The sequence below is a fragment of the Monodelphis domestica genome, chromosome 1 (genome assembly GCF_027887165.1).
Source record: "Monodelphis domestica isolate mMonDom1 chromosome 1, mMonDom1.pri, whole genome shotgun sequence".
NCBI classification, from domain to species: Eukaryota; Metazoa; Chordata; class Mammalia; order Didelphimorphia; family Didelphidae; genus Monodelphis; species Monodelphis domestica.
In genome coordinates, this window is record NC_077227.1 from 92,320,973 (window position 1) to 92,347,993 (window position 27,021).

The 27,021-nt window shown below is 36.1% G+C and overlaps 1 long non-coding RNA gene across 1 annotated transcript in view; it reads left to right on the forward strand.

Moving 5' to 3' along the window:
* The window catches only part of LOC130455127 (uncharacterized), a 91,218-nt gene extending 65,041 nt beyond the window's left edge, over positions 1 to 26,177 (forward strand). The window contains exons 2-3 of the long non-coding RNA XR_008913043.1: positions 13,420 to 13,589; positions 21,048 to 26,177. This is a non-coding gene — a long non-coding RNA (uncharacterized LOC130455127). The remainder of the gene's footprint in view (positions 1 to 13,419; positions 13,590 to 21,047) is intronic.
* Positions 26,178 to 27,021: the final 844 nt, after the last annotated feature.

A 27,021-nucleotide genomic window follows, 5' to 3' on the forward strand; every position in this document is an offset into this window, starting at 1 on the left:
TTACTCCCAACCCTAGTTTCCACCTTCTAGGTCCCTCATCCAGTGGGATTTCCCAGTGACCACCAACATTGTGCCTCTCGCTGTTTAGAAATATACTCCCTCCCTTCTATTTCAAACTGATGTACTGAGTGTCAAAACCTATATTATATGGTTTTGGAAAATATTTTCAAAATTTTTTGTAGAGTATTTCTATTTGTTCATCTTCAAAAGGTTCAACATGTGATGGTATATAATCTACAATAATCTTCATGAAAGTAATTCCTCTTGTACTTATAAACACCACCACAGAAATTTACCAAATATCCTGGAAAACACTGTTTCCTCTTGCCTTTGGGCACATGAAGACACCAATTCTACTATACCCTTCATTTGCTTCTCAAGATAATGACCAGAAGACTATTTTCCCATTTAGCTATAATTTCCTTTTACCTTCTGGTTCCATTTAATTCTGTACATAGACTGTTAATGAAAAGAATCATTAGAGATCTTGGGTTTGAATCTGAGCTTTGCCACTATTGCTGTAATCTGGGGCAGGTCTCATAACCTTTCTGGGATCCTCAGTTTCCTCAACTGTAAAATGATAGGATCAGAACAGATGATCTTTGAGATCTCCAATGGCTTTAAATCTATAGTCTTATGATCCTAATTCAAAAGGAAGTTGCTCCAATTAACATTAGGACAAATATCCCTTTAATGTTGAACATTACCCTACTTCCTTTAGTTGGAAAGGTCTCTTTTTATTATTATTACCTGCCCCTTATGAAAGGATACTTTCATCCAAAACTTGGCAACCAGACTTCCTGTAGTTATAGCATCACCATCCCATGATGAGTGATTTGCAGACTTGCTCTTGCTCTAAATATTACTTCCACGAATATATTCGCCTTACAAATCTTCTTTATGTTAGTTCTAAAGCACCTGCTTATTGACCTGACTTCTCTCTTCTTCTCATTTCACTTGTATTGTCAAAATGAAACCACAGTATATACATAAATGCTCTGTTAAACATAATATAATATTAAAAAATTCTTAACATGAAGTGAGACCTATGTGAAAGAAAGAATATGTCAAGCATTATGTGTCTCCTTCAGTTGTTTGTTGTTGGTTTAGGGAATAAAGCAAACAACCTCAAGTGAATACTTCTTTACTTTGGCTGATATGCATTCTGAGAGTTTGCATTATGGACAATCCCATTTTGTTTGCTGATTCTCATCAGCTCTTTGCCAAGATTACAGATTCAATCACACTCAGAATATAATCTTCTCACTCCTTGTTATATGATACAATGAATACAGACTGTCTGGGCAACTAATAACTGATTCTGAAATAGCATCATTTAACAAACAAAAATACTCTTATGAACCAAGGTTCTCCCAAGCCACAGGGTCATCTGAAAGATTGAATCAGGTGAGACATAAAATGGCCAATGGCCAATAACCACACACTGGTAGGTTTGAGCAAGGAGAGAGCAGAGAGCACACACTGCTGTCCTATGAAGATAAAACGTCACAAAGGAAGATCATATCCATCATTTCACTAGAATTTTGGAGGCACATTTCCTGACATTTTTTAAGACAACCCTCGATGTCTCTATTTCCTTCAAAAAATCACCCCTTTAAGACATCTACTTTTGGTACCTAATTTGCCACTCCTTTATCAGCATTGTAGATTTCTTTCTGATTCTTTAAGACTAAAAAAATCTGTGATTTCACTGATGTGGGGATTCTCTTTACACAGATTGCAACTCCTCTGCTTCTCTTGGGGTACTCTTTTCTAGGTCTTCCTAGTTCACCCAATGTGCTAGAAGCCTTCCTTATGCATTTGCAACATCACAAGGATCACAGAGCAAAGTGTAGCTAACCACTGGTTGTTTCTCACTTCACTGCATGACCACACCATCTTCTTTTTCACTCACCCGTGCTTTGGTGACTTCCTATGCATAGCTTCTTAGGTATAATTCCTATTTATATAGTGTTGCATCTTAGTCATGCTTTTTAATGACCCCAAGATTTTCCAGGAAACAGAAGTTCATCTTGTTAATAGTAATATTCTCCTCTGATCACAACTCATTGAGCAGGATAGTCTCTAAAGAGTGCCAGAATACATAATCACTCTGAGCATGTTGAAACATACTAAGAACAAGGCTTTGGATTTTCCACTCTGCACAAACACTGGCTTCAAACAAAACCAATGCAGTCAAGATTAGAAGGGAAACAAAACCTGGCAAGTGTCTCTGACAAGAATCTTATTTCTCAAATATATAGGACTGAGTCAAATTCATAAGAATTCAAAGTCTTCCCCAATTGGTTAATGGTCAAAAGATATGAGAAGGCAGTTATTAGGTGATGAAATTAAAATATGTTTAGTCACATGAAAAAATGTTCCTAATCTCTTTTGATCAGAGAAATGTAAATTAAGATAACTGAGTTACTCACACCTATAAAGTTGGCTAATGACAAAAATGCTGGGGAGGATATAGTAAAATCAGGACAATTAATACACTCTTGGAGGAGCTGTGAAATGAGACAACTATTCTGAAGTGATGCAAAATGAAGTGAGCAAAACCAGGAGAACATCACTCACAGGAACAGCAATAATGTTCAACGATTATCACGAATGCAAGAGTCCAAGACATCTCTAAGAATCATGATGAAAAACGCTATTAACCAGCATAAAAGGAACTGACAGAGTCTGAATGCAAATCAAAATATACCATTTTCCAATTTATCTCCTCCATAAGTATTTTTCTTATATAAGTGGTATATGTCTTCTCTCACAACATGACAAACATGAAAATATGTATTGCATAATAGCAAATGTATATTCTATATTATATTATTTGAAGTCTTGGAGGAGAGGAAGGATGGGAAGAATTAAAGAAAATGGATTGAAAAATATAAGAAAATTATTATTAAAAATTGTAGTGGCATATAATCTGGAAAAATATAATTAATTTCAAAAAATTTTAATAAATAAATAAAAATAAAAAACCAACAATAACTCTGACTCCCAACCCAGCTTAGCTTTTGGCTTATGGTCTTATTTTGGATTTAAGTTCCTCTTTTTCCTCTGAAGTTTTCCTTTCTGGATCAGTAATTGTCCTAATTACAAGCACCTCTTATTGGGGCAGAACAGGGCAAAGGTATGTTTCAGAGGATGTATGAGATACATGATCTTACTGTCCTTTCTGTTAATTTACTATAAATACACTCATTCTTAATAAATTTATAGATTGAACAATGCGCAACGTGTATAACCATACACACATGTACACATGTATATATGCACATACATGTGATATATGCAGCATATATTATGCATGTATACAAACTCTATATTGATATGTTTAAATACATGTATATGTGTTTATGTATACATGGGCATGTATGTGTATATACTTATGTAACATTCAAAAGAACAAAATGCCACACTAGGTTTTCCTCCAATGAATTATCTCTCAGGTAAATGTCAAAATTAGGCAAGATTATTTGAAAGATGTAACATCAGAGACAATGTTGGTTTAGTTCCCTCTGATAATTAATATCAAGAAAAGCCTATAATGGAGACAGGTCCTTGCCAAAGATATTTGCCATTATTATGGCACAGATTTCATATTACCTTACTGAAGGTAATGTCCTCAGGATGGTTTTGTTTAAAAATGACATTGCACTAATCACATCAACCCCAGAATTTTCCAAAACCTTCTAACTGTGATCTATAATCACTCAAAAGAATTTGACCTAATAATCCATATAGGAAAGATCAAGCAGAGAAAGGATGCCCATCATTTGGGCTATGATATGTAGCTAGATGGATAGCCCATTAAGTAGATCCATCATAATGGATATCAGGGATGGGGAATGATCTGGGCCAAGAACTGAACAGAAGGAGAAAAGAAATCTGGTTTACATTTGGGAAAATGGCCAATTATTTTAATGACTAAAAACTTCTCTTTGAAACAGATGTCAATCTTTTTTTTCCCTAACATCAGTGTTCTTCCAGTGATGCTCTCAAGTGGTGAATCATAGGATACTGTAGTCTCCAAAGAAATGAATTTGAAGTTCACCGAAATAGCCACAGAGAAAGTTGTAATAGAAGTGATTAGTTTGCAACTCATTTCAAATAAGGAAATATATGGAAATGGCACAAAGGATGTCATCATCAAAGAAATAAATGAGCAGAAAAGATATACTAATTTTGTAATTAGAGTGAGGGATAACTGGAAAATCGTCTGTTATCCAAATATATCTTCTATTCAATGTAAAGAGAACAGATGGAAGCCCCAGCATACTGGGAATGGTACTCCCTGGGCCAGATTTATAGGAGGACACAGATAAGAGTATGAAAGGTAGTTTGAAAGGTAGGCAGGTATAGGTAAGTCACAATCTGTATTGTTGAGGGAATACTAACCATTGAAGTATAGAGAAAAGAAACTGCCTCATCAAAATTAAGTAAGAATACATAAAATAAGTAAGACAAATAATTAAATACTTTTGGGGGGAAATTTAGTGGTAATGATCAGTAAGGTAGTAAATAGTTACCTATACGAGATAGCTATCTTTCCATTTAGTTCTTTAAGGTTGAATTTTAAAATGTCAACATTGTTTTTGCCTACATTTTCTGAAATTACAATATCCAAATTGTGTCCTTTCCTTTCTTCTCTCTCTACTTCCTATTTTCTTCTTGCATTGCTTTCATTTCTTTTCCTCATTTTTCCTTTATCTCTCTTAAAATCTCTTTGAAAAAATCTTTGCAAGCTCTTCCATAGCCTGAGTTCAATCCCCATTTTTATTTGAAGTTTTACATGTAGCTTCTTTAATTGTCCTCTTCTGAATCTGTGCCTTGTTCTGCCTTGTTTCCATACTAATTTTCTATTAGGTTTTTTTCCCCCTGATTTTTGCTCATTTCCTTTTTCTTGACTTTTATTTTTATTTTAAAGGTGAGTTCTATTCTTAGGGTAAAGGGGGTGCTTGCCACTACCCTCAGATCTTGTTCTAGGTGTCTCCATTTTTTAATTCTTCCAAGATGATATGATGGCCATGTGGGCTGAAAGCTCTGACTTTGCCTCGCAGTGCTAATTCAGACACACTCATGGCCTACTCTTGTTTTGCAAGGCCAGATACTTTGCAGGGGCTCAGAACCTCACTGTGGGCTGGAGCTATGCTTGGTGGCTCACCAAGGGCCTCATCCTGGGCCTCACCTCAGGCTTGTGCTGGTGCTTAGAGTCTCACTATGGGCCCCATTCTCTGTTTGCACAGGCCAGGCACACTGTGGTCTGTGCTGTGCCAGAGCTCCAGGCCTCACCAAGGGCATCACCACAGGTTTGTACCAACCATGAGCATTAGGGGGTTTTTCTAGGACTCAGAACTTCTAGGGGTGGGCACTGGAGTGCCCCAATGTCGGCTTAGGTAGAGTCTCAGGGTTTTGCTGCTGGCTTGGACCTGGATTCAGAAGCTTGTACAGTGTGTATGTCTGTGTGTGTAGGGGGAGTGGGTTGCTGTTGACCTTCTCTGTTGGTGTAGCCTTACTGCAGACTGTGTTTTCCTTTTATCCCAATGGAAAAAAAAAAACTTGCCTTCCTATCTTCCAAGTTGTCTTCTGCAGGAAAAAAAGTATTATCCATTCCTTTGTTGGTTCTACCATTCTAGCATTCATTTTGAAGCTTTATTTTAAGGTGGTTTGAAGGGGGTCTTCAAATGGTTTGGGGTACTCCTGACTCTACTCTGCCATCTTGGTTCTACCTTCTTTAAGTTTATTTTAAGGAAATTATTGATTTAAATTTTTTTTCTCATCCTCTTAATTTTAGAATATTCTTTCCCCTTCCCCTTCTCCCCAGAAAGCTATGCATTATAACAAATAGTAATGATAATAATATTAACTAAAAGACATAAAAAATCAGCCCAGGAAAACTTGCTCCTATATAAACCAATGCGACTATATATATATATATATATATATATATATATATATATATATATATCACTATAAGCACTATTTCCATTTACTGTCATTTTTAATAATTTGCTGAATATAAGGTGAAACATTGGAATTATTTTGATTTACACTATTTATTGTGTTTTGGAAGATTCTACAATATAGTAATTTAGAATTCTTTTTTTCACTTGCTTGTTCATATTCTTTGAACACTTATCCACTGGGTAATGATTCTTGTCATATGTTTGTTTATAAAACTTGTATATTGTAGAACCAGGGCACTAAGCCTGTCTTATTTATTGTGCTTCTGGGGAGTTTAACATATTGAAAAGGCCTAAGCATGGATTAGGTATTGCTAACTAGAAGAAACTATAGAGACATGTGTTCCCTGGGGTAGAAAGTTAATTTTTTGACAAAACAACTCAAACTACACTTCCATTATTCCTAGAACTTTCTAGTAACAATTTAGTCACTGTATTTCACTTACTTAATCTTCATCAGTTTTTTACCTCTGTGGCTCACTTTTCCAACTCTACTAAATTCTCCTTGTCTTTTACCCACAACTTTAACTTTTGTCTTCTCAAATCATTTGTAAATTGATCAGCATTTATCAACGTGGTTGAAGAACTTGACTATGGAATCCAGTTGCATATCCATAATCTGGTTCTTCCCTTATATACATAAGTAATAAACTGGTCTTGGTTAAGCCAGAAAAAGGTAGAGTACCAAGTTAATGTTTTTATGCCATATATTTTGTATATCAAAATTTTCAAAGTATTTGATGCAAAGACTATTTTTCCTAAGCAAACACATCCCTTCTTCTATAGCAGTAATTTTATTCATGCCAAATCTTTTCAATGTGTTGTAATTAAAATAATCTATTGAATCTTTTGTGATTGCCTCTATCACTTTTTTTTGGTTAAAAACTCCCCACTTAGTCATAGCTGTGAAAATTAGCTAACAGATACCTTTTTATTAGCTTACTATAAGAAATGGTATAAACTCTCCAGAACTACTCAGTCTAAAGTTTGTATTCTCATTTAAAGCAATAGTTTATTTATTCTGCCACATTACTACAAATAAAAAATTAATAGATCTTTACAGATATCTTTTTAACTTTGATATCATGAATCTTAAAATTCCTCAGACTCTACTTCAGAAGATTTGATTACGCTATTCCCCATTTTAAACAATGCAGGTCCTTGGTCAGGAATATATTGAGAACTTTAAAATTACTCCACCCCGTTCAGGCAGTGCCTTAGGGGAAGATTAAGTTGTAAAATTCTTTACTGAACAATGAAAAGTCCCCAACTTATACTTATAGTGAAGCAAAAACCCTAAGTTAGGTCTATTTTTAGATCTAATACAAAAGGGTGCTAAGTACCTATAAAGGTTAAATTAATCACTAAAAAGGTCAAGCAACTTACAAAAGGCAAGAGGTGTGAAGTTTTAGCCTACTAAGAGAAGGTGATAACAAAAAAAGATATGAACTAAGAATGGTCAGTCCTGGAGAAAACATCTACTGTGATTGGTAGATGTGAAAATTTAGGGGAGGTGACATAAGAGAAATTTCTCTTTAAAAGGAGCTGGCTCTCTGAACTTAGTTGGGGAGTTTGGAGTTAGTTTGGAGGAGCTGGTTCTCTGAACTTAGTTGGAGTTTGGAGTTAGTTGGAGGAGCTGGGTCTCTGAACTCAGTTCAGGAGTTGAGGATTTCAGTGGACTGGAGTTTTGCTTTAGGACAAATCTTGTGGTGAGTGATTAAAGACTGACTAGTCTCTCTTAAGGCTCAGGCCTAATGGCCTAGGCCCTTCATACTATTTACTCTCTACTCTCTCTCTCCCTTTCCTTAATTCCTTCATTTGTATTAATTAAAATATCCATAAAACCCAGTTGACTTGGGTATTTTCATATTTGGGAATTTTCCTATGGCGACCACTTATTTTTTATTTAAATCAAGACACTAAAAATTATCTTTACAGTTTGGCCAAAACCTTTACAGTTTTGGCAATTCTCTCTCTTTCCTGTCAAAACTGATAGTTGTTGACAGGACAGGATGGTAGAATGGAAAGAGTTATGGATAAGGTGGGCTAAGAAAACTTCTCTAATCTTATCTTTGCTTCTTGCTTGCTATGTTACTTGGTGAAGGAATCACAACCTTTATGGGTCTATTTTTTCTATTGTAAAAGAAACATGAAAAAATGATACTTTTGATGAAGACAGGAATCCAGGAAGAAAAGAAAAGTCTAAGAGTCAAATAATATTTTCTATTTCAGACCTGTTGTATTTGAAGAAGCTACTTTGACATTCCAATAGAGATATCTAGGACATTCTTGGAAATGTATCTTTTGAGCTTGAGAGTCCAATGTAAAAATATAGATAAAACAAGAATATAAAAACATCAATATATATAAAATATAGATTTGGGAGTCATCAGAATAGGATTGAGAGTTAAAAATTTAGGAATGAATATGATTACAAATATCATTCCTCATGAATGAAATTAGAGGATATAGAATGAAAAAAGAAGAGGACCAATAACAGCCTTAATGGATGTCTGCCTAATTAAGAAGGGTAAGAGAAGGAAGAGGAAAAAGCAAATGAAATAGAGATAGAATCATTAGGGAGGAAGGAGAAAAACAAAGGGTACAAGAAAAAGAGACTTCCTAAGAAGGACGATCTCCTGATAATTTGTCTCTTACTGCAGTGAAATCCAAAGCTGTTACATAATGTTTCCCTTAACTTTTTATAAGCTCTAAAATAAAATATATCTTTTTACATATATTATCTACACTCTTCCCAATCAAATGAAACTTTATTTATCAGAGGCCTTGGCATAGGATTCTTTGGCATTTACACTTAGTATTTAAAATGTATTAATAAATGTGGAAGGAAAACATCTATAGTAAGCCTTCAGTGTCATAGCCTAAATACTGCATTTAATTTTACTTTAATGCATTAAGGATGTATCACAGAAATTGAGGGTGAAGCCTGGGGAAGACAAGACCTTCATCTTCCAGGGGTGTCCTCATAGCCTTATAACAAAAATGAACCATGTATCTGGCACTTAGCTTTTTGTAATAATGTAGTAGGTCAGGGTCTAGCACAGATGTTGGCACTAAAAATAATATTAATGAGATCTTAATGGAGTGAAGGGGAGAAAACTGAACATTAGAAGAGGAATGAGGCTAAGCAGAAACAGAATACAAATATAGTCTACTAAGAGAAGAGCAAGGCCAGTTGGGAGGGAAAAGGATATGAAGAGACACAATAGTTGTGACAGAGGAAGAGTGGCAGGCTGACAGAGGTTTTGCACTCAAGGAAGAGTGGCAGGCTGAAGGGCTGCTGAATCTTTTCTCCTCTATGGGGGTGGGACCCCAGGAGGTCTGGAATTTTGAGAAGCAAGAAGATTCTCACTGAGATTCAGTTAGCCCTCCTTTTACAGAGCAGGAAGCTAAATCTTCAACAATAATTAAAAACATATAATAATCCTTAGATTCTCATTCCTTAGGCTTTAGGGGACTGCTAACCTCAGTGTGTAGATGGTAATAGAAAACTCTCCTTTCCTTGATTTGCTACCATATTGCATCAACAAAAGAATAAGAATATGATCAAGATGGGATTCTTGGAGAGGGAATAGTTTGGGTCATTGAAAATGCTGCTTGATTTGCCAAATGTAATACAGATTAATTTATTATTTCTATTAAAATCTAGGCACAACTCATTTCCTCTCTCTCGTCTGTCCAAGCACATGTGCCTATGAACCAATTCAACAGACTATCATGACAGGGTTTGGCCTTTAGGTAATTCTCACACATAGTAATATAGCAAACAAGCACCTACTTGACACCTACCATATGCTAGAAACTGTGATAAATTCTCATGATACAGAGGACGGTATTCACATTCTAATGGGGGAAGGTAATATGCAAACAACCATGAACAAATAAGATATATACATAGGGCAAATTGGGAGCAGCTAGAAAGAAGACTCATTAAGATTTAGGAGGGAGACAGCTGTTTAGTGTATAGAAAACCAGGACTGGAGATGGAAGGTGTTGGGTTTAAATCTGGCCTCAAACACATTAGGCAAATCCCCTAACTTCAATTGCATAGTCTTTACCACTCTTCTTCCTTGAAACCTGGTACTTAATATCCATTCTAAAACAAAAGGTAAGATTAAAAAAGAAGGGTTTAGGAGAACTTGTGGAAGATAAGACTTTGGCTAAGACTTGAAAGAAACCAGGAAATCTAGGACTTGAACATAAGAAGAGAGAGAACTTCAATCATGGTGAAGCCAGTGAAAATGTATGTAGTAAGGAAATGGGATGTCATGTTCAAGGATCCACATGGAAGCCAATGTCACTGGATTGTAGATTACATATAACAACAGTGATGTACAAGAGGCCTGAAAAGGTTGGGAGGGTCTAGATGATGAATGAAGGGTTCCAGTTATAATGAATCATGAAGGTATTAAAGATGTATTCAAAAGCTAACTCTAATGAACAGAGTGTTCATGGACCAGACTTATGGATATATTTCTAATATTTCACATGATTGATTTTGGAATCTTGAAATTGGATGGATTTAAATTGGATGGAAGATAAAAATTAAGCCTCTATTATTATCTGCAGTCTGAAAGCTAGCAAACGATTTGTAAAAGTTCTTTGTTATGTCAAAGATATACATTTAGCATCCAGATAGCTTGGAGCCAGGGTTCTGGAGGAAGAAGGTCAGCTAAGGGAGCTTCTTTCCAGAGCACCCTGCTCTTGCTATCCATTCCTTTATCTTGCAATTGATTGTCAATATTTTGCAAATACTTCTGTTGTTTCCCTTGTTTGATTGACATCCCGCAAGTCCCCCATTCTTGAAGCCTATAATAAACAGTGCAGCTTGCTCAGTCCGCTCTCTTGGACTCTCTCCGACTCCTGAGCGCTGTGTCTCCTTGTTTCATCTATGCCTCACTTTCCCTAGTTCTTAATCTTAACCCATTACTTTCCAGCTCTCGGCTTCCCTCCTCAGGTGATTAAACCCACATGAGAATTGTATGTAGGGGCTGGTATGCTACAATGGAGGTACTCCACAGCCTAAGAAAGTATTTTATATTTTGTCCTGGAGGTAATAGGGTGTCACTAGAGTTTATTGAATGGGGGAGAGATGAATATGGTCAGACCTGCAGTTTAGGAAGATTAGTTTGCCAGCTGTATGGAAAATGAATGGAAATGAGGAGAGACAAGGTAGAGAGGGCAACTAGCAGGTGATTGCTATAGTCAACAAGCATTTATTAAGTGCTGGTTATGTGCCAAGCACTGTGCTGAGAGCTTAAGAGCATATAAAGTTTAATAGTCTTTGCTTTGCATTCTTATTTGGGAAGATAATGTATACAGACACATAGGTATATATATCTATATCTATATCTATAGATATAGATATATATGATACATACAGAGTAGCTGAAGGTTATCCTTAGAAATGAATGCTTTAGGAAGCTTTGAAGGAGAGGACAAGATGGCTATTAGTGATCCAAAGGGCTCCTTGTAGAAATTATGATTGAGCGAATTTTTGAAAGAAACTAGGGATTCTAAGCATTAGAAATAATGGGGGGGGTGTATAATAACATAAGGATGATAGCAATTTTCCTTCATGTATTCTTAAGTCCACTAGGTAGTTCAGTGGAAAGAGATGACTGGACTCAGGAAAACTTACAGAATTCAAATCTGGACTCACTTACTAGTATATATAACCCTGGACTGAATGTCATGCCATCACACTTTGCTTATTGGTGTGTGTGTGTGTGTGTGTGTGTGTGTGTGTGTGTGTAAACAATGATCCTGCTCTGGCCAATAAAAGTTCCTTGGGGGGAACATATATGACCCTGGACAAGTCACTTAACTGTTTGCCTCAGTTTCCTCAATTGTAAAATGTGTTGGAGTGGGAAATGGAAAACCAATCCAGTATCTTTGCCAAGAAAACTCTAAATGAGGACATGATGATTTGGACTCTACTGAAAAATAACTGAATAACAACAACATATATTCTTAAGTCAAACTCCTTTGAGAGGTTGAAAGCTCCCTTAAAAAGGCTCGGTAGCATTTTAGGGCTTGACACAATAAACACATATTATCTACAAACAACTGAGATCTAGAGCATTCCAATTATAGTAGATTTTCTGAGGTTTCATTGATGTGTGTGTTGACTCCTCTGGTAATCTAGAAAAGCATAAAAGCATATGAACACCTTCTTAGAATAATATTCTTAAATAATGACAAGGAATACTAAATTTCAGAAAGAAATTAGCAAAAATAGGACTATTTTCCATTCAGGATCACAGATTCTCTGAAATTTGTGGGTCTCAGATTAGGAATAGCCAATCTATATGGAATCTGTCTTCTACTTGAACTCTGTACTGGGCAACCTCCTTGATGATAGTAAACACCTTTGGAAAATATATGCCTACATGCTTTGTGTCTTGTTTGATATTTATAATCAAGAATCATCAAATAAAGTTATCCATTGTTGAATCTGTTAAGGGAATGTTTTTATGACCTTAACAGATATATGGCAAACATCTCGCTGGCATACAGTTTTTATAAGAGATCATTTTGCTCTAAGGAACTATGGTTTTTAATATATAAACAATGAATTATTTGGGATGTTAAATTCTTAGAATTTCAGTCAATTATTTGACTGTGAAGTCATTTTCAAAACCCTGCCTTTTCCTTTTTCACATGTGAAACAAAGATATTCTCTATACATATATAAAGATGGTAACAAAACAAATTGGAGAATGCCTTTGAAAATATTGATAGGAAGAAAGTCCCACATACACCAAAATATTTATAATGGAACTTTTGATGATAGTAGAAAATTGGAAACAGAATATATGCTCATCAGTTGGGGAATGGGTAAACAAATTGTGCCATATTAATATAATGGCATGTTATTGCTCCATAAGAAATGATAAATGATATGAATAAGGACAGGAATGAAAAGAACTGACACAAAGTGAAAGAAATAGAGCCAAGAAAATAACAAATGCAATGACTACAGCAATGTAAATGAAAGGACAGCCATAAAAAAATCAATGGGAATGTTGCCCTTTTGCACATTATTTTCAGACTTTTTCTTTGTATTGATTAGTTCTGTTGATTTTTTTCCTCTTTTTTATTTTGGCTTTTAAAAAATACCAATTGTGAAATGGGAAGGCTTTGGAGGAGAGGAGTACCAGATGAAATTGTGACATTTCAGATATTTTAAAAAATAATAAAACATTTTAAAATGAAATAAAAAAATTTTAATATGCTATTAGTACTCTGTGAGACAATTTCAGCTTCATTTAAGTGAGTGTAAGAAATCAGATTGTAAAGGTTTTAGAGCTGAGGTTTTAGAGGCAGCGATTGGTAGTAAAAAAGGTAGAAAAATATCAAATAATGACTTAGAAGATAGAGTGCAATGAAAGATTTTTTGCTCTTCAATTTTGTCTTTTAGAATGAGAAGTCCTCAACATCAAATGGAGCATCAGAAAGGCCAAGTGAAGTAGTTGGCCCTTTTAAGGAGAAAGTCTATTCTGTAGAGAATAAAGAAAAGGAAAAGAGAATGGAGGATGATTTAGAGGATTTAAAACAGGTGAAAACACAGCCCATACTTGGATATGAAAGGTAGGACATTAGCATAAAGGATTTGAAGTAACCTTTGAAATAGGATTTGACTTAGCTTTTTCATTCATGTTCTCTTTAGTCTTTCATTTGCTTGGGAACTTCCAGAAGACTTTAAATGCTAGAGAAGTTCCAATGCCTCTTCTCATTTACTAGAATGAAGCCCCATGAAAAGGATAAGGAGAGAATGCACTTGACTACTAGGAACTGGCTTGAGTTAAAAGAAAAATTTAAAACCCTACACAAGGTAGAGGCTTGGTACCAAAATGGCTACAGAAAAGGAAATAATTTCAAATAGCAAATAAGGGGATAGCGAAGTGGCTCAGTGGACAGAGATCCAGGCCTGGAGATGGAAGGACCTGAGTTAAAATCTGGCCTCAGACACTTTCTAGCTGTGTGACCCTGGGCAAGTCACTTAACCCCAACTGCCTAGTCATTATTGCTCTTCTGCTGTGGAACCAATATATATAGCATTGATTCTAAGACAGAAGATAAGATTTTAAGTTTTTTTAAAAAGGGCACATGAACTCCAGTTAACTGGCTGACTGGTGTGTGTATTTCAAAAAATGACAGCTTCTGGAAGCCCATAGATCTTTATCCTTGTGAAAAGGAAGTTTCTTTTCCCTAGTCTGATGTTAATGTATGTAAAGAACTGCCTTTTACGGAAACTTAATTCTAGAATATAACTTAAAAAGAAAAATTCCATCAAAGAGCGAAGGTAGGGGGAATTAGCAGACACTCACTGTGAGGCCCAATGGAAAGCAGTAGGCATTCAGCACAGAAAAATGGAGATCCTTTTGATGGAAATCCAGTAAGGACCAGTAGCGACGTGAAACCCAGGAGAAATCAACACTGGCACGCCCCTCAAAGCAAAGCAATAGCCCAGCATCTGTTTGGGGAACATATCCAGGAGAACCATGCATTGATATCACCATAGGATGACAGCAGAGTTAGAGTATCAAAGATTTGAGTTATCCCTCCAGGACTTATAGTGCCTGGCACATAGTAGGCATTTAATAAATATCTATTGATTAATTTATTGATTGCATTCTGGTCATATGCATTGTGTATAAGTGTGGTCTTCTACATACATGATCTGATCATGTTTCCACTATATGTCTGCCCTTCTATGTATATATGTTTATATATTCCCTATATGTGGTACATCCCATGAAGGATCTGTAGGACTGTTCACTTTCCACCACAGGTTTGTGCATTTAGTGCAGATTCTTTTCTACAACTACTTTTCTTACTATACTTGTTCAATTAATGCCTTTTCTTTAAACTCATTGAGCTCTCCAGCTGACTAGGAAAAGTAAAGACATGGATGTATGTGGTTGGGAAGTTATAAATTTTGGGTTTATGTAGATATACAAAGAACCTAAATCCTAGGACAATTTTTCTGGAGGTCTGTGTGAGAGAGGGGATATTGAGGATATGTTATTCTGCAAGTAATAGCTCTTCGTCTCAAATTCTTTATTCTAAATTCCTACCTTTCACATGTAAATCTTCAAGTCATTGAATCACCCTACATTAAGTGAGGGGATTAATTTAATGATCTCTATGGCTTCTTTCAGTTCAAAAATCTATGATCCTATTATCCAATTCACTGGACAAACCAGTTCACAAAAATCAATTCCAATTGAACTATGAAGAGCTTACACCATATTCATGGTACTCTGTTCTCTGTTAAATGGATAGATTTTTAGGGGGACATTGACATATTTGAAGACTAAAAGGAGATGCAATAGCTATATTTTTTATGGGAGTTGGTTGTTGGTCTGTGATTTTATCAAGGAATTGGATTTCCCATGTGAAAACTCCTGTCAGCCATGAAGATCAGCATCTTCTCTGTAATGTACGGTCTCAGAGCCTGGGATGCTGAGAATTTGTTATCCATTATCAACCTGCACCCATGGTCACTGTGTCCATGAAGAGTTTCATTATGTTTATAACAACTTATATAATAGAGTCAGTGTCCAAAGAAATTCAAATATGGCAAGAAATGTGGGTGCCAGTTCCCCAATGCCTTCCTTTTGTGGATTTTGGGAGCTGGACCTTGGACACAGGCAAGGGGTAGAAAACTGGAAAATGCTCACAGTTATTCCTGGCTTTGGTATGCACTTTTGGTTCTCTTCTGGGTCTAATACCTCAAACAGCTTTCTCCAAGTGTGTATACAAAACTTAATTTATCCATTTAGTATTAACTCAATACTATTTATTAAATGCTAGTCCCTGTGTTAAGTGCTAAGGATGCAAAAAGAGACACAAATAGTCTCTGCCATCAAAGAGCTTTCCATCTAAAGGGGGAGAAAAATATAAATAAATAAATATGAAGCAAACAATATACAGGATAAATGGGAAGTTGTTAAAAGAGGAAGAGTACTTGAATAAAGAAGGCTTAGAGAAGGCTTCCTATAGAAGAAGGAATTTTCTCTGGAATTTAAAGGATGCCAAGTAGGTCAGTAGTCAGAGAAAAGGAGAGAGAGAGAATTACATGCATGGGGGACAACCAGAGTAAAATGTCCACTCATCATAGGGGAACACAAGCACAAAAAGAAAGACTAGCAGGATCGCCTCTTCTTCCTTCAACCTGAAAGCTGCCATGTTTTCTTGCCTTCCACCTACTCAGCTTTCCCACTTGAGTCATAGGACCCTGGGCCTGAATTCTCTCCTTTCACATGCTCCCTACTGGAAGCCTCAAAGTGGCAGAGAATCTAGTTCTTGTTTTAGGAATACCAGCAAATACTCTTGACTTTTTGTCCAATAGATCCACAGACCTGCTTCCTTGATTGGACTAACAGGAGTATGCCAGCTCAGATTATGGAATGAGGATTATGACAGAACTATAATATGGGATATAGGTTTGGGAACTGAAAGGGCAAGTATAGGGTGCTATCTGCATTAGAAGACAAATTCTAGAACCTGATTTGTAGAATTCAAAGGGAAGAGTCAACCTTAGAGCAATGACTAAAGAAGAAAACAAGTCAAATTGATGAGATTAGATTAAACAAGGCATTTTTAAGGAGTTTATAGTCTAAAGAGGGAAGGTGATACAAGAGAAAGCTGGAAAAGGGAGGAAGGTGTAAAATTGTTCAGCCAGGGCAAGATAGAAAGGTAGTCCAGGGATCTGAAGTCTCAATCAGATTAGGAGTGAGCATGGCTAAGGTTAAAGGCTTAAACTTCCTCAAATTGAAGTTTGGAGGAGGAACTCACTAATAATAGCCAACATTTATATGGAGTTTATTATGTGCCAAACACTGCAACACCCTCTACAAATATCTTATTTTGTTATCACAACAACCCTGGGAGGTGGTGTTATTATTATTTCCATTTTGCAGGTGAGGAAACTGAGTCAGAAAAAGTTAAGTGACTTGTTCAGAGTCATACATCAAAGGGTCTTCCTCATCATTTTGTTGTTGTTGTTCAGTAGTATCAATCATATCTGAATCTTCAGGACCCCATTTGGGGTTTTCTTTGAGTTGTTTGCCCATTTCTTTCTCCAGCTCATTTTACAGATAAGGAAACTGAAGTATATACAGGGTGAAGTGACATGCCAAAGGTCACACACCTACTAAGAGTCTGAGGTTATATTTGAACTCATGTCTTCCTGACTCCAGGCCAGGCACACTCTGTCCACTGTGGGTCAATATGAGTTCCTAAATCCAGTTTCTTTTTAATTCCCTTCAGTGAGAAAGTTTCTACTTTAGTTTCCTTTCACATTATCTTCCATAAGACACAGACTCTGCACAGTGTTGGACAGCATTCTCTATTGAGTATGAGCTCCTATAAATCTTTTGTGAACATGACATTATAACAATTGCATCAAGACCAGAAACTCTGCAAAGCATCCCCAATAAAATCTACAGCAGAGGAAAAAGGTACTGGTCTAAGCACAGACAGTGAAAAAACAAAGTAAATGAAAAATTCTCATTGCCTAGACTAGAACATGCAGATGAATGGCTGGGCCATTAAATTAGTCCATCAATATGTCAATGATCTCCCAATGCTCATTGCAACAGAGCCCATGTGGGTGGATAATATTATTTAGGATTCAAGGGTTTATGGCAGACCCATAAGAAACAATTTTGGAGCCTGAAGCAAATATTACAAAACTCATATCAATATTATTATTCATGATATACAAGTAATAGAAAAAAGAGAACAGATTCCGTTGAGTGGGAGAGGGAACATTTTAGTCCCTTTTGGGTGGGACTATCTTAACAGTATTCCTATGTGGAAGACACAGGGATACTACAAGGCTATTTCCTGAAAGGATCCCACAGAAGGAATGAGAAGGCTGAGTCAGGAAAGCACATTATAGGAGTGTAGCCACAGAAGGAGAACATTATTTTAGTAGCTTCTTATTTTAGTTATTTTGCTAACATTTCTATATTATAAATATGTATAATATATAAAAAGAATATAAATAATGTAATATAATACAATTTTGCCAATATATTTTACAAATTTTTGCTGATTAAATGCTAACCAATTTAATTGGCATAAATAGCCTTATTATTATATATTGTACAATACAATTATTTTAATTCTTTTTTGCTAATTAGTGTAGAGGCACCAGTTCTGTCCATACTATGAATTTATCATTGCGCCATTTTTTAAGATCATTATTTTTTAAAACTTTGCATCCTCTAAATTTCAGTTCTCTGGCACAGTCTCAGGCATGTAGTATATCACCAATCTGGCTTCTAGACACTAGAGAAGGATCTTTACTATCTTTGCAGTGATGATGACAAGATGGAGAGCTTGGACTATAAGTTTTCTGTTGGAGTTACTATTTAGTTTTTAAATATATAATACGTAATATTGCAATACTAGACATGATCTGTTATGCATATGTGACATACTATAATAAATATGCTTATCTAAGAGAAATAAATTCTCGCATTAGCAATGTCCAAAAATTTATGTCTCATTTTGTTTTCACTTCCTTTCCACTGCTGCCTACTACCTCCTTCCCTCTTTCCAAGAAGGCAGGTAGTATGATATAGGTTGTATATATATCCTTGTATAATGCATAATTCCCTTTTTATAATGTTGTGAAACAAGATTGCTTACAGTAGAGAAAATTTCATGGAGGAAATAAAATGAAGAATTGTTCTTCAATCTGCATTCAGACTCTGTTCCTTCTCTGGTGATGGATATCTTTTTCATCACAAGTCCCTTGGAGTTGTTCTGGATCTTTGCCTTGAATTTAAATATTCCACAAATGATAAACTCCATCAAGAGTCCCCAGTCTTGCTGAGTTTGTGATCTCAGACTTTTAAGCCAAGATCTCAAAGGCCAAAGGAACTGAAAGTAAAAAGCTCTGAATTTTAATAGGCTAAAATCATATCAGGATGTACCATACACCCAACTGGGGAAACGAACTTAGATATTTCCTTTTCTTTAGAGTCAGGATCCATTAAGACTACCTTCTGGCTTGATTATATCTGGGTTTGGGATAGGGGGAATATGATAAAAAATCCCCCAAATCTTCAAAAGGCAAAATCAGCCCATCAAAATAAAAGAAGAGTGGGTTAGATTGTCTGCAGAAATCACTAAAAGGGAGAATTGATTTGGAGGAAATTAAGAACAACTGTAAATAACTTGATCTGACTATGGGACATCACCTGGATGACTTGATAGTTGTTAAGGGCAGCCACATCACTGGTAGTCCCTATATCCTGGACACTTCTGTGTTCCTTCCCTTCTTTGTGTGTTGATGTACGTGAATGGTAGCAGGTTCTATGTCACTCCCCCTATCTTACCCCCGATCCCCAGCCCAACACACATAAACATACATAGAAACCTTTGCAAGAGGTCTCCTTTAATAAGGAAAAAGCATATAGGACAAGCCTTCCCTATCATTATCACAGAGATTGTCACAAACTTCACAGATATCTCAAATATTGGCATCATTGATGTTACAGCCATCCCTCAAGAGGCTATTTTGTATTAGATGTGACAAAGACACAGGAAAAAAATTTAATAATTTTGAGAAATAGTATCACTCATTGGCCAGCCCAAAAGACAAAGATTGGGTGGAAATCAAGGGAGAGGTTAAGATTTATAAGAAATGAAGAAGCAAGTAATATAATCTACTACCTTTAGTAAATCCCATTACCCAGAATGTTGTTTAAAAAAAAACCCACCATCATAACCATTTAAGAGTAGTATGAGAGCTATCTGGGTACTTGAAAAGGTTTCAGAAATCCACTATTACTTCATGTCTAGAATGTCAGAGTAGAGGCTTGCCTTATTTTCTGTCTTTGAATTCCAAATAGTACTTATATTGTGTACTCATTCAATACTTGGCTTTTGCCATCTTCTTGAGTCCAAGTCTAGCACTCTCTTCATTACATCATAATGACTCTGGATCCATAATCTTCTCAATATTAAACAGTGCCAAATATTTATCATTTGAGGACACATTTGGGGTCTTGGAACTAACTAAATGTAATAGTGAATTTTCTCTGGCCCCAGTGTCTAAGGTCTACATCAATTACATTTTCCTCTTCTCTAGCACCATAAGGGAAGATGAAGGCTTTTTCTTTCTGCCACTGATTAGAGAGTACCATCTATTGTGATCTACCAATTTTGAGGGTTTCATGGCACCCCAATTCCATTTAACAGTCAGGGTTGAGGACTCTACTCTTTCCTACTACTGAAAAGTACAAACGAAAGCCTAACCCCCCCCCCACCTCTTTCTGGGGGCCACATGCCTTGGGTATGGGTAGGTCGCCCTCTGGTCCTTCCTTAGTTACTGCATTGTATTTCCTTTGTGAAAGAGCAAGTCTTTCATGTCTGCATGTGGAACAAAAAGAAGCCCTGACTCAGGGAAGTAATTTTAAAGACACAACCAATTCCTGCTATAGAGCCAATGAAAAGAGGCTGCTGCCAAGCATGTGGTAGGACATCATAGAATGTCCATACATGTGCCACTCATTTTGTCTCCCAGAAGCAGGTCTTCAGTGCTTTCTATGTAATGATGCCATTTTATGTGAACTAGGCTTATATTAAACTCCTCCTAATAAAATAATTTCTAAGTCTGGGAAATTAGATAGATGACCAAATGGGGGAAGACTCAACTTTTAAAAGTAGCATGACTATACAATAATGAGATTTTCTTGCACAACTTAAAAACTGTCTCTAAGAAATGACAGGAAGACCTCCCAACATGTTCCAAGGAATGGGAATACCACTGGAATACATGGAGATTTTTTTTGGTTAAACATTATTTTATTTGGTCATTTTCAAACATTATTCATTAGAAACAAAGATCATTTTCTTTTCCTCAACATGGAGATTTCTTAAGAGAATTGCATTGTATGTTAGCATTCATTTGGTTGTAGAAAATGTTAAGAGGTCGAATTTTTTTATAGCAGAACTTATAAGTACAGAATACTATATCTGAAATGAACCATAAGGGTCTTCATGTCAAACCTTCTCATTTTACAGATGAAAGAAACCTAGGGATCCAAAGTGTGTTGATCTTTATTTTTCCTCCATCCTGGATCACTGGATTAGAGAGTAAGGTAAAAGAAATCTGGACATTAACAATTAAGCATTAGTACAAGAATTCCTAGGTTTGTACCCTACCTTAGACACTAGCTTGATGATCATTGACAATCACTTAGACTTAAAGTCCAGTCATTTACAGCTTAATGGAAGATGGGGTGGAAATCTCTAAAGGAAGGACACAAATTTCTGTGGATGGCTGGATATTGTTGTTGTTTTTAATATATTTATTAATAACTTGGTCCAAGTCATACATGGCAAGGTATACAGCTGACAGAGCATGACTATAGAAAGGATAGCCGATTGTGTCAGATGGAAATGGAAGAATCAATTTTCAAAAGAGACTCTGATAGACCAGAACATGGATCAGAACTCAAGATAAAACTTAATAGGGATAAATGTCACGTCTTACATAAAAAAATTTTTAATCAGCTTCACGAGAGGTCTACAAAAATTAAATGCATTTCTTCAACTCTGAGCTCTAGTCACAGGGTATATTTAAACAGATGTCGAAGGACTAACAGTTACTTATTAGGCTTATCATGAGGGATTTATGTTAGTTTAATTAGATAGGCTCTGAGGTTCCTTCCAGATCTAAGATATTGTGATTCTATGACATACTTTCCAAGAGTTCAAACTTGGATCTGAGATAGTCCATGTTCAAACTGCACCCCGTGCACTGTCCTTTTTTTTACTCTTGGTTTCCTTTGTTTATGAAACAAAGCAAGGTGTTTTGGCTCAAGGTCATACTATGAATTTGTCAGAAGATTAGAACTAGAACTCCTCTCTCCTGACTCTCAGTTCACTGATCTTGCAATCTGGCTTCCCAGTTATATTATTCATCCCTTAGGAGCAAAGGCCATATATTATTCATCATTTATCCCTCCCATTTCTCTTCCAGTGCCTTGCACACTAGGCATCCAACAAATGTCTTTTCAATCTTTTCCTTAAGCTATTTAACTTTTCCATGACTTTTTCTTCTGTTAAATATTTTTTCCTCCTGTCTATCCCCTTCCTTGTTCTTTACACTTATCCCTTATCTACATGATCCACAGACACTACACACTCAATCTAAGTTACAAAGTGCACATCTTGTATTTTGCAAGGTTGCCAGCAATAATCAACTTGTCTGCCCCTCAATGGAAAAAAAGCTTTTTATTCTCTATTATTTTCATTTTCTTTAAATATTCTGGATCCTGCTAGAGAAACCAGTTACTAGATTGGCCTAGAGAGGAATTACTGATGATTCAGAGTGTGTGGATAGACAGAGGATGTCTGTACAAGCCATGATGTGAGCTTCAGGTGAGGGCCACTGCCAGGCAAGGGTCTATTATATAAGTTATCAGTCTATAAAAAAATAGGTGTCTGCTGCTTCCTTATTTAGAACTTAAATGTCACTTCCTTATAAAGAACAATCTGCCCCATCAATCACTCACTTCCAGGAACATAAATGTCTTTGTTTTGACAGGAGGAGAAGGATTGAGAACACAATAGTGAGATTAGTGCAATTCCATCTTGTCAATCATATCTTTTACTCAATAGACTTTCAGGATTAGGCAGTTTCTCTGACAATCTCTGGTTTCTGCTTACAAGGAAAAGGACTGCTCTCCCACGGTAGCTTAGTGCATCCAGGATTTGTAGTGTAATCATGTCATCTACTTTATTTGTTATGTCCATTCAGTCTGAAACAATAAAAAAATGTCCTTCTGTAAATAAGGATTTGCTAACATTTCTTTTATGATTCTCGCCCACTTAATAAACCTTGTGGGTATACTCTACCCTTAAATATTTTTACAAGTTGTTGTTCAGTCCTATTCAACTCTTTGTGACCTTATTTGTGATTTTCTTGGCAAAGATATTGGAGTTGTTGGCCATTTCCTTCTCCAGCTCATTTTACAGATGAGAAAACTGAGGCAAACTGAGTAAAAGTGACTTGGCTAGGTTCACATAGCTAGTAAGTTTCTGAGATCAAATTTGAACTCTGGTCTTCCTTTCTCTAGGCCCTGCATTCTATCCACTGCATCATCTACATTTTAAAAGTAGAAATCATGATAGACTTTTGGGGGATGACAAGAATATGCCAAGGACTCCAAGATGGCAGTGTAGAGGCAGGGAAAGCACAAAATACTATGAGAATCTCTCCAACCAACCTTAAAATAACACTTCAAAATGAATACTGAAGTGGAAGAACCCATACTGAGATGGGGTTAAGCAACTTTCATGCAGAAAACAAATTAAAAGGTAGGCAGAGGGGATCTGTTTCACTGGGATATGAGGGAGTGCAGTCAGCAGAGACCACAACAAGGAGTACTCTCAAACCAACAGTAAGACATATCTACTGTTCCAGGTTCTGAATCTGAGCCCAAGCCAATGTCTAGATCCTGAGATCCCTCCTGAACTAAAAGCAATGCAACCCCAAGTACACCTCATAAAGTTCCAAGGACCAGAATCCCAGCCCAAAGCAGTCCACAAGATATACCTGATCTGTGTTAAGTCCAGAATAAAGCTGGGAGTTCCAGCCCAAACATGGACTTTAGGAAGGCCTTGAACCCCAGCGCCAAGTAGTACAGACTACACCTGGTCTGTGTAAGCCCAGAGTGAGTCTCCAAGCTCCAGAGAAAGATAGTCTAGAGTGCCTACCTAAGCCCTTACTCAAACTCAAGGTGAAGTTACAAGGCAAAGCAATCTACAATGTGGCTGACCTGATCAAGCCTGGAGTGAGACTAAAAGCCTCTGCCCAAGCCTGAGGCCAGACTCTAAGCCCCAGCACAGGGTAGCTCATGGGGCTCCCAACTCTGTAGGCCATCAACAGTCTCAGGGGATGATTGAATCAACAGTGAGAAGTGGATTTTAGAGCTTCCAGTCTAAAGTCCATCTTACTACTTTGGAAGAACTGAAACTTGCAGAAACCCAGAATAGAGCTAAGGGTAGCAGCATGGAAAACATGAAATTTAATAGAGTGTCTCATTTATCCTGAGAACAAAGCCCATCTTTAAGATAAAAAAGCTGGAAAAATGAGTAAACTGCAAAAAAATCTAACTAAAGAAGATTTTTATGGAGACAAAGATCAAGGCACAGATAGAGAAGGGGACACTGAAAATAAAGCAAACACATACAAAACATCAAAGAAGTATATGAATTGGTCTCAGGCTTTGAAAAAGCTCAAAAAAGATTTAAAAACCAATTAAAAGAGGCAAAATGGGGAAGAGAAATAAAAAATGAAAGAAGAATATAATGACAGAATTGACTAAATGAAAAAAGAGATTCAAAAATTCAAAGAAGAAAATCATATCTTAAAAAATTAGAATTAGTCTACCAAAAGCTAATGATATCAAGAAACAATAAAACAAAATCAAAAGAATGGGGAAAAAAAACAGAATAAAACATGAAATATCTCATTGAAAAAAAAATGACATCGAAAACAGATCCAGGAGAGACAATTTAAGAATTATTATATTACCTGAAAGCCAAATGATAACTCCAAAGAATATTATAGCCAAATTCAAGAGCCTCCTGATCAAAGAGAAAATACTGTGAGCAACCAGAAAGAAGAAATTCAAATGTTATGGAGCTGCAGTCAGGATTACAGAGGACTTAATAGCCTCGACCTGGAAGATTTGGAATATAATATACTGGAAGTCAAAAGAGCTGGGTTTACAACACAAAATCGTCTATCTAGCAAAACTAAGTATATTCTTCCAAGGGAAAAATGGTCATTTCAATATAAGATTTGCAAGCATTTTTGTTGATAATACCAGACCTAAATAGAAAATTTGATGTCCAAATATAAGACCTAAGGGAAATCTAAAAAAGTAAATAAGAAAGAGAAAATTTAAGGAACTTAATAAGGCCAAACTCTATGTATTCCAAATGGAAAAATGATATTTTTAATTCTTAAAAATTCTTACTGGTAGAGCATTTAGAAGGAGTATATGTAGACAGAAAGTATGAGTAAATTGATTAGGATGATATGCAAAAGAAAATCAAAAGGTGAAAAAAGCGATTTCACTGAGAGAAAAGTAAAGGGAAAGGTGGAATGGAGTAAATTATCTCTCCTAAAGAAGTGTGATTAAAACTAATACAGTGGAGGGGAGGTTGAGGGTGGTTAATGGCAATGCTTAAACCTTATTCTCATCATAACTGACTGAAAGAGGGAATAACAGCCATATTCATTTGGGTATAGAATACTATCTTACCCTTTAGGGTATTAGGAGGGGAATAAAACAAGAGGGGAGTAATAGAAGGGAGGAAAAGTAGGGGATGGTGATTAAAATCAAAGCACCTATGAAGAGGTGCTTTTTATGGTAGTAAAGAATTGGAAATTGAGGGAATGTCTATTAGTTGGAAAATGGCTGCACAAATTGTGGTACATGATAGTGATGGAATACTATTGTGCTATAAGAAATGATAAGCAAGATGGTTTCAGAAGAAAATGGAAAGATCTCCATGAATAGATGCAGAATGAAATAAGCAGAACCAGAAGAACTTTGTACACAGTTAGAGCAATATTGTGCAATGACCAACTTTGAAAACTTGGCTATTATCAGCAGTACAATGATCTAGGTCAATTCTGAAAGACTTATGATGGGGAATACTATCCAATTCCAGAGAAAGAACTGCTGGAGTCATATGGGTAGGGATCAGTGCATACTATCTTTCACAACAGTGTATTTGCAGTTTTATTTTAGAGTTTTAGTTTTGTGTGTGTGTTCTTACAATGACCAATTTGGAAGTGAATGTTGCATGATAATACATGTATGGCCCAAATTGATTACTGTCTCTGACAAGGAGGAGGGAAGATATGGAGGGGAGAAAGTTTGCATCTCATAATTTTGGAAAAGGTCTGTTGAAAATTATTATTTACATGTTACTGGGAAAACAAAATATCTTTGAATTTTAAAAAGATTAAAAAGTAGCAATCATGATAATGGTCAAATGATATTCCCATTAACTTGGTCTCCATGTTTATAGCAGTGACTTTTAACCTTCACAGTATCTTTTGGATAAATTTCAGAGCATCCCTGAACTTGGATGGGAAAGAAAAATATGTCTTTATTTTCACTAGCCTGCAACTAACTTTATTCTAAGAAGAATTCCTTCCAGGGGCTTCAGCAGACTGCCAAAGGATTCTGTCAAACAGTTTAAGAACCCCTTTCTACTTCACGGATTTGTTTAAAAAAATGTGTGTGTGGGGGGGGGCATATGTGTAAGTAAATGCATATATGTGTATTTGTATAAATATTAAATTTGTCTTTGTATAAATATTACATATACCTATACACTCACCACCCCCCAATTATAATTATTCTCTGGTTTCCTAGGTTGGAAGTGACATTTCTTGGCTTAGCTCTGGTACAACTCTCTGAGCTACTCATTATGTTTGCAGGTACTGGTATGGTCAAGATCTCTAGACTTCTTTTCCAGAGAGGTCTCAGTAAGAATCTTGCCACCTGACAATTAGTAGCTGTGTGAGACTATGGGTAAATTGCTTAATCAATTCAGAGATCCATTTTCCTTAATTGTGAAATAGTTGCGATCTCTCATAAGACTGGGGTTCAAACAAGATAGTATTAAGCAATGTGTTTTGTAAACCTTAAAGAGCAAGGTCAGTATCAGCTATTTTATCTTGTATCTGCTTGTATACATACATCCTTCCCCATCCTACCTCTCCCACACTATCAGTTAACTTCAAACCCAATGGCCAAAAAAATTAAGATAACAGATAATTATAACTTATTTATCTTTATAAATGGAGGCACACAGTAGGTGCTTAATAAATACTTTTTAAATGGATTTCCTGGCTAAGAACCTAAGATTTATGGAGATCAGTCCTTCCTGTGGCTCATCTCTTAATACATTTAAAGGTGATTCATCACTGCAGGAGTTAAATTGAACAGAGATGCATGATGTTTCT